Raw genomic sequence first — 7455 nt, 5'->3', positions numbered from 1 at the left:
TTTTTGTGACATTTTCCTTTATTTCTACGTAAAATTATGCATTCGGTAATACTTAAAAAAAAAATTATTGAAATACTTTAGTTGAAACCTTTTTTTATAGAATTGTATTCTCTTTTTAAAAAAAAAGATAATTCTGGATGTAATATTTAATTTATAACGACATCGTATTGACATTTTTATGACCTCCAGCCTGCCCTTGTCGTTTTCCGTAATAACCATGAAGATAACGCAATATTTTTTATTCAAACTGTTTTTCTACAACATTACATTCGAGTTAAGGATTAGTGAATTTTTCTTTCCATTCCTGTTTTAAATATATACGTAGGTCGCATTATATTCGGACTTACACGTTATACACTTAAAAATTAAAAACAGGTAAGTACTTTATCTAATAGGCACATAATTATGTACATCCATAGAAAACCATTCAAGATAAAAAACGCCAGTGACGAACAGGTGTGTCTGATCTATACAAGTATTTAAAATATATTTTATTATTATGTTATATGATTTAGAAATTTTCAAATTGAAAAAAATAATAACATTTAGAATTGAACCAACCTTGGAGAACTTTTGCTTGGTAGACTCTGTACCACGAAACAGATGAAATAACAAAGCAGATTTTAGTCTTATTTAAAAAAAGGGTGTTTGCTGTGTGCTGAAAATTATCACAGTTGGAACTCAGTAAGTATGGCGTTTTTTTTTCAAATATCTAATTTCAATAAGCCTTACTGGCTGAAGAATGCTTTAGTAAACACTCGGAATAATTATTTTCATGCGCCGCGACAAATCTTTGACTAATCACATTTCACGTCAAATTTTTACTTCAATAAAAATGGCCGCGGTGACGCCACACCCGAGAGGCTAGAACCGCCTTGTTTCATTATAAATGGGGACAATTAGCGCCCAACGCTAATGAACATTTCGCGGCCACTCTGCGAAAAATAAATCATCCCGTTCTACGATTATTCCGGTAATAGATTCCCCTTTCCTCGCGTTAAGCGGAGCGTTCCAGTCGGCAGCTATTAAGAGGAATATTAGGCCTTTCTCCTACTCTTCACCTCCGAAGATCGCGGGCAATGGGCCGTAGGACGCCATTTTAGGATCTAGTGACTTGAAGCTTGAAAGTCAGCTGCACAATACTTTGTAATGCATAAAATATGTTTGTTATGTCTTTAAATAAAGCAAAATTGATGTCTTTCTGTCCGTATGAATTGTTCGACCACTTCTAAATGACCCATAACTAGGAATTTGGCACGTTGCGCCATACGTCTAGAGGCGAATTGTACAATAATTAAACTGTGACAATGTACAGCTAAGTCGATATTGAATTTGTTGCCGGGATAATAGAATCATAAATTAAAACCGAACGTTCATGCTTTTATTGTAATGTGAAAAAGCATGTAGGTCCACAAATGTTGATGAGTTTTCCCCACAGTACCTATGTATGTACTGGCCATTTTTTAAAGCTAATGTTTTGAACACACACGACGCGACGCGACGTAGGTACTGAGCCTGATTTTACAAGAGCAATAATAGTACCAATACCAAAGGTGAAAAATCGTTATAAGAGTTTTTACGCATAATTTTCAACTGTCCCTTCCCGGTAATGTGTAAGATTTATTTATTATGTATTATTTATTTATAGGTTAATATTTTCGGTATTCTTCCGTTATACATTTGCGTGTCGGTTATATTTATATTTTTATTGAGTAATTATTGCTGATTGCGAACAGAAAAAGCATTAATCAAAATCGGAGATAAATCATTAAAATATAACAAAGTTTATCAATGTGTCGCATGTTGTGGAGTACGAAGTAACAGAGTAACCTAATATATAATTGTCTCACACACTATTCACGTCTCAATTTTGATAATACAGGTATATTCGGTAACGAGATAAACAATTTCATCCGTCACACGCGCAAACAGCAAAGTTTCTAGTGCTTCTCCCAGACGCCAGTTAATAGCTCTTCGATTTTTGTCAGGGGCGATTCTTTCGCCCGCGCTACGAGCATGAGCTAATGGTTTTTTCATATTTCACTTTTGACTTTGACCACAAATAATTGAAGCGATTGCCTAGGAATATTATTTTTTTTCGATTTAATATCTCTTATTTTTTGCATGTGTAACGCACGGATGTTTTTGGCACAGTAAGGAAAGGTAATTATTATGAATTGTTAGAGAATTTTGAATTATTTGGGAATTATTATTACAATTATTACTAAACGTTTTTGAAGGCTTTTGTTCAAATCAAATTCGGCTTCGTGATGTAGTGGTCGGTGCATTTGCCTACAATGCAAGAGGTCTCGGGCTCGATTCCCGACATGTTTGACATGAAATATTTATTTAAAAAGGTGTATTTATACTAGAATATTTCATAGTCCCTGGATTTGGACCTGAAATGTAAGATTGATCATCTTCACTTCATGTAACATAAATTATCAAAATAAGCTGCGATTTGTATACCAGTGCAGTGCCCTATGCATCATTAATTACGGAAAGGGAATGGTGAAAAAATGTAGGATGCATCGAAATATTTCCAATTTTTTTTTCTTTTGATAATGCTTGGTTAGGATATCATGAGTGGAACATATTTCATATATCTATGACGCATTTTCATATATGTGTTTTAAAATTTGTACTTACTTTCAGAATATCTTAATCGTTTGGTACATGTAAGCAAAATGATGACCTTACAGATACGTGATATTTTTCTGTATTAAAAAAATTTAACCTTCACCTTAACATTAAAATTACATCAGTCTAAATGGTGGATACTGTAACGCTGTCCGAAACTTCGTTTTGGCAAGAACGAGAATCAAAACTCGGCACAACAGCTTGGAAGCATAATACAAACAAAATAATGATGGCTTTAGATTATATCCAGGGTCTATGATACATTACGTTGAAACGGTATAAGTATTCTTCGTCTTCTTCTTATTCTCTGTTTAGATCGGTTGACCTGTCATCGACTAGAGGGTTATTCCAGAGACGCTGAGTTCCAGCTGTCCTTCCATCTGTTTGGTGGTCTTCCAGGCAGACGGCGACCAGCTGGGATTTCATTGGCCACGGTATAGAGGATTCTGGAGTTGTCCATTCTATCGACGTGATTTCTCCCGAATCTTCTCCTTGTTCTGCTCCACTGTACTATGTCTTAGGTATCGTAAGTCCGTTTAGTATCTTGATTCCGGATTCCGCCCTTAGGGTTTTCTCTGCTATTGCCCTTAGATCTTTCATCTCTGACATTCTGAGCAGATTTTTTTGTTCTCACCGTATCTACCCTCGTCTTTACCGCATACGTCATGATTGTTCTGACACGCGTTTTGTATATACGGACCTCTCTTTCAATCCGCATGTGTTTATTGTGCCATACGATATTCCTCAAGCATCCAGATACTGCCGAGGCTTTATTCGTTTGTTCACTAACATCGGTAAAACCCAATATATTTTATACCCAATTCATGTCGATTGTGCTGGGAATCGAATCGTGTACTTTAGAAATTGTAGGCTAAAGTTTTAATCCCCATAAGGTGAACTAATATCAACTTGATTTTATTTTTCAGGATTTTTATCTGAGAGTAGCTACCGAATCAAAAACACTTGTCCAAGTGCACAATCATAGATGTTTATCATGTCGATTAAAAGTCCTTAAACTTCCATAAGAAATGTTTATCGCGTCGATAATTACCGACAAGTGCGGCTATTGTGATTGAATTGAGGGGTTCTGATTTTATTTCAATGATTTAGAGAAACGGGTTTTAATTATTTTTCCGAAACATCATTCATCTCTCAGTTTCGCACTTCTGCTGGCGAGCATTCCATACCAAAGGGCCTGCGACCGCAAATTCGCGTTTACCGAATTTAGTGGGCTAGATGCTTAGATGTATAATAACCTTTCCTCTAGACGTAGATGTAGCTGATCCAAGCGTAAGACTAAAAGTAAATAGTATTAAAGAAAGTAGAAACGCAATAGATGGAGAAGAATAAAATTTGGGGATTTTTTTGCATGCGACTACGATTTGCTTAATCGCTGATGATTAAACTTCAAATAAATACGAGCACGTGAAACTGAACACGATGATTTTTATTTAAATCATTATTGCAACTTGAAAAAATACCCAAAACACTTCATTAGGTATAATTGATCAAATCGTATTCGTTTTTTACGTTTTTAAACAGTTTAAAAATGTAGTATTTAACGTAGGTTGACGTTTAATCATCAGTGTGGTCATATATAAAGCAAAGTGTAGTCGCATGAAAACAAATAAATACACAAATCAACCACTCTCTACTTCCGCGAAAAGATTCAGATTAGCACCCTAGATATATTCAGAGTTGATCATTTCAATTTGTTTTTTGATCAGTAAACAATTCATTATGTAATATATAATATGAAATATAACTATATAAATCAACTGAATAATTAAAATTAAACAAATTAGTTTTAAGTAAAAAAAAATTTAAACTACAAAAAAGTAAAAAAGAAACATAAAATATCCAAGATGACAAATAAATGGATATCAATTAAAGTAAGAAAATCTAATAATCTAAATATAAATATAACAAAGTTGAATTAAGAAAAATTTTACATAAACATAAAGTGGCTAGTATTTAGCTAGGTAATAATGAAAAAGAAAAATAATGCTACAATAAGATTTTATAAATAATACGTTTTTTGGATCAATACGAAAGCTTAAATAATCTTATTAACATGTTTATTTTATCAGTTGGAATTTGGCAATAAATCCACAAATGTATAATTTATATAAAAATAAATTAACAAAAATATGTATCCAAGAAAACAAAGTTAAATTTAATAATATATTTTTATATAAATTCATTCCTTTTCTAAAAAATAACGAGTGAGATTACATTTTAATGTATTAACAGAGTTAGTATTGAAAATATCAAATATTTGTTCGTTTTATATCTGAGTGTTTGTTTGTTTGTCTAGTAATTTGTTATCATTCCAAAAATAAATACATATTTTTCATCCGCCCGGACGTGGAAATGGATATTAATAAACACAACCTTATGATAACAATATAAATTATTAAATGATTAAGTTTGTTCCATAAAAACCTAACCATCACTCGGTTTCTCATAAGAAGCAAGGGTTGAATGGATGATGCGGCATATTATTTATCGTAATAGACATTATTGGGATTCTTACAAAGATGATCAAGTCTATCTACCGACTCTAAAGAAGGTATAGTCTGGTTCAAATAAGATGGCAAATTTGTAGTTAGGCAAAAATCCCGAAAAAAAAATCGAATGAAGGTTAACCCGCCTAATGATTTGTACAATTCGATTTCTGGCAGGATCAATGTAAATATTTATTCTTAAGAAAATGTTCACTGTAATATTTCACTGTCCATGAACTGGTTAGTACCTGAAGCGTAAAACTGACCCTCTGTGATGGATCAACTTGAGATATTTGTTTGACAAATTAATTTTCATCTGTGTATTCAATAGTTCCTGGATCTAAAGCGTTTTTTTAAAAATTTATTATGGCTTTTACCATTCTTGGTAATACTAACCAGAAACAAACAGTTTTTACAAATGTTAAATGGGAGCAAAACAATATTACAGACAAGACAGAAAAAACAGATAAACCATAAACATTTTAAAAATAGGTACACGGAATATAATACATTATAATCTTGCCTTAATGAAATAAATAATAAAGATACGATTTGATTTAAAGAATTCAATGTAGTGCAAATAGGGAAAAAGTTAATGAATTATAATATTTACCACGTTAATACACCATTTGTTAAAGAAAATCTATATAAATGACTTAAAGTTCATACAGTAGACACTATTAGCCATATAAATTCAATAAAGAACTTTAGCCCTACGTGTAATTGGATACAATAAATGTTTTCTTGCGCGCGGTAAAAATTAGAGTATTTAGTTGTACTGGAAAGTTTCCCGAAAATGTACGAAAAAAATAATAAAAAACGTTTTAATAAAAACGAACTACTTTGAATGACGTCACTGGTTCATACAAATCAAACTATGATATGAGAGTTATAGAAGATTTCCGATTTGCTTGTTGTGGATGGATCAATGGGACGAACTGATCGAAAATAACCGGAAAAGAACCTCTGACGTTACACGCGGAGTTATTTCAGAAATATAAAATTAAAAAAATCGTGGCGCTGGTAATACTATATAAAGAAATTGAAGAAAAAAAATGGGTTAGTTTAATAGTCTATAAACAAATAAAAAAAAAATTAAAAAACCACTGACCTTTGAAAGAAACGAATTTCACATGAATACTTTCCACTACTACCAATACTTTCCAGTAAAAATGAGTTTTTTAAGTTGTGTGCCACTGTTTTATTCTCGAAGCACAATTTGTAATAACTTTTTAAAAAGTGTTTTTTGTTTGTTTGCTACGTTCTCCGTATTTAACAAAAATCTCGGTATGAAATTCTTACGTCTAAGATAACGCTGCTATCACTGTTACGATGATATTCACCAATATGTGCGGATAAAAAAAAACTTGCAGCCACTTCCACATAATCTTACTATAATGTATAATATCCATAATATTTTGTAGTAGGGTAAACCGGGGCATGTTGAACACAGGGGAATGTTGGGCCACCGTCAATGTATGAATAAGTTCAATGAAGCATTGGAAAACGGGTAATGAGACTAAGTGTAATTTATGAAAGACGCCGTGCTGTAGTCAGTTAGACTGCCAGCAGTGAAACTGACGTCACTGGTTTGGTTTCCTCCAGTTGAAAAAAAACAAAACAATAAATATCATTTTCTAAGTTGGTTTGGGTGTTGTGGAGTATTTTCATAACCTCGGGCCTCTAAAATAGAGGCTGAGCGGGTTATTACTTTAAAATAACATATATTACATGATACAGTATATTTTTATTTTGCTTTATTACACGGTGAGTATTTGTAGCAGAAAAACGAGTCGTGGTTTGACTTCCTTTGAGAAATATGACTTTTTTTATAAAAAATAACAGGATACTTATTGTTACATAGATTAATGTTTTTACATACAACTCGATTGTTTTTTTGTGGTATAATGATTGAATTTTTACCTTGATAAATATTATCGATTAGATAGCGGTTCGACTCACCCCGTAAACTGATTCAACACACCTCGCACACGGTAATTGCTGATCCATATATGATTTATAAATATTATGTTATTATGCTTTTTGTGCTAAATTTGTATTATTTCTATATTCTTACGCCAGATAACACAATTATATTTAAAAAAAATACAATACAGAGTTTAATGGTTTCGAGTGTAGACCAACCTTATAAAAAGTGTTTCAATACGCCCCGGTTTACTCTACACAAATGACAAGTCATTCCAAATGTAGTTTTTGTGGTCGGTGATGACAGCTTTGATATAAATCAATACAAATTCTTTTCAGAACTCATTCACGGTCATATTAATGGTATTCATCTTCAAATAGT

Source organism: Micrasema longulum, unplaced genomic scaffold, assembly GCF_059751315.1.
Source record: "Micrasema longulum isolate JH-2025_06_02 unplaced genomic scaffold, ASM5975131v1 h1tg000708l, whole genome shotgun sequence".
Classification (NCBI taxonomy): Eukaryota; Metazoa; Arthropoda; class Insecta; order Trichoptera; family Brachycentridae; genus Micrasema; species Micrasema longulum.
This window is presented reverse-complemented; position numbering follows the sequence as displayed.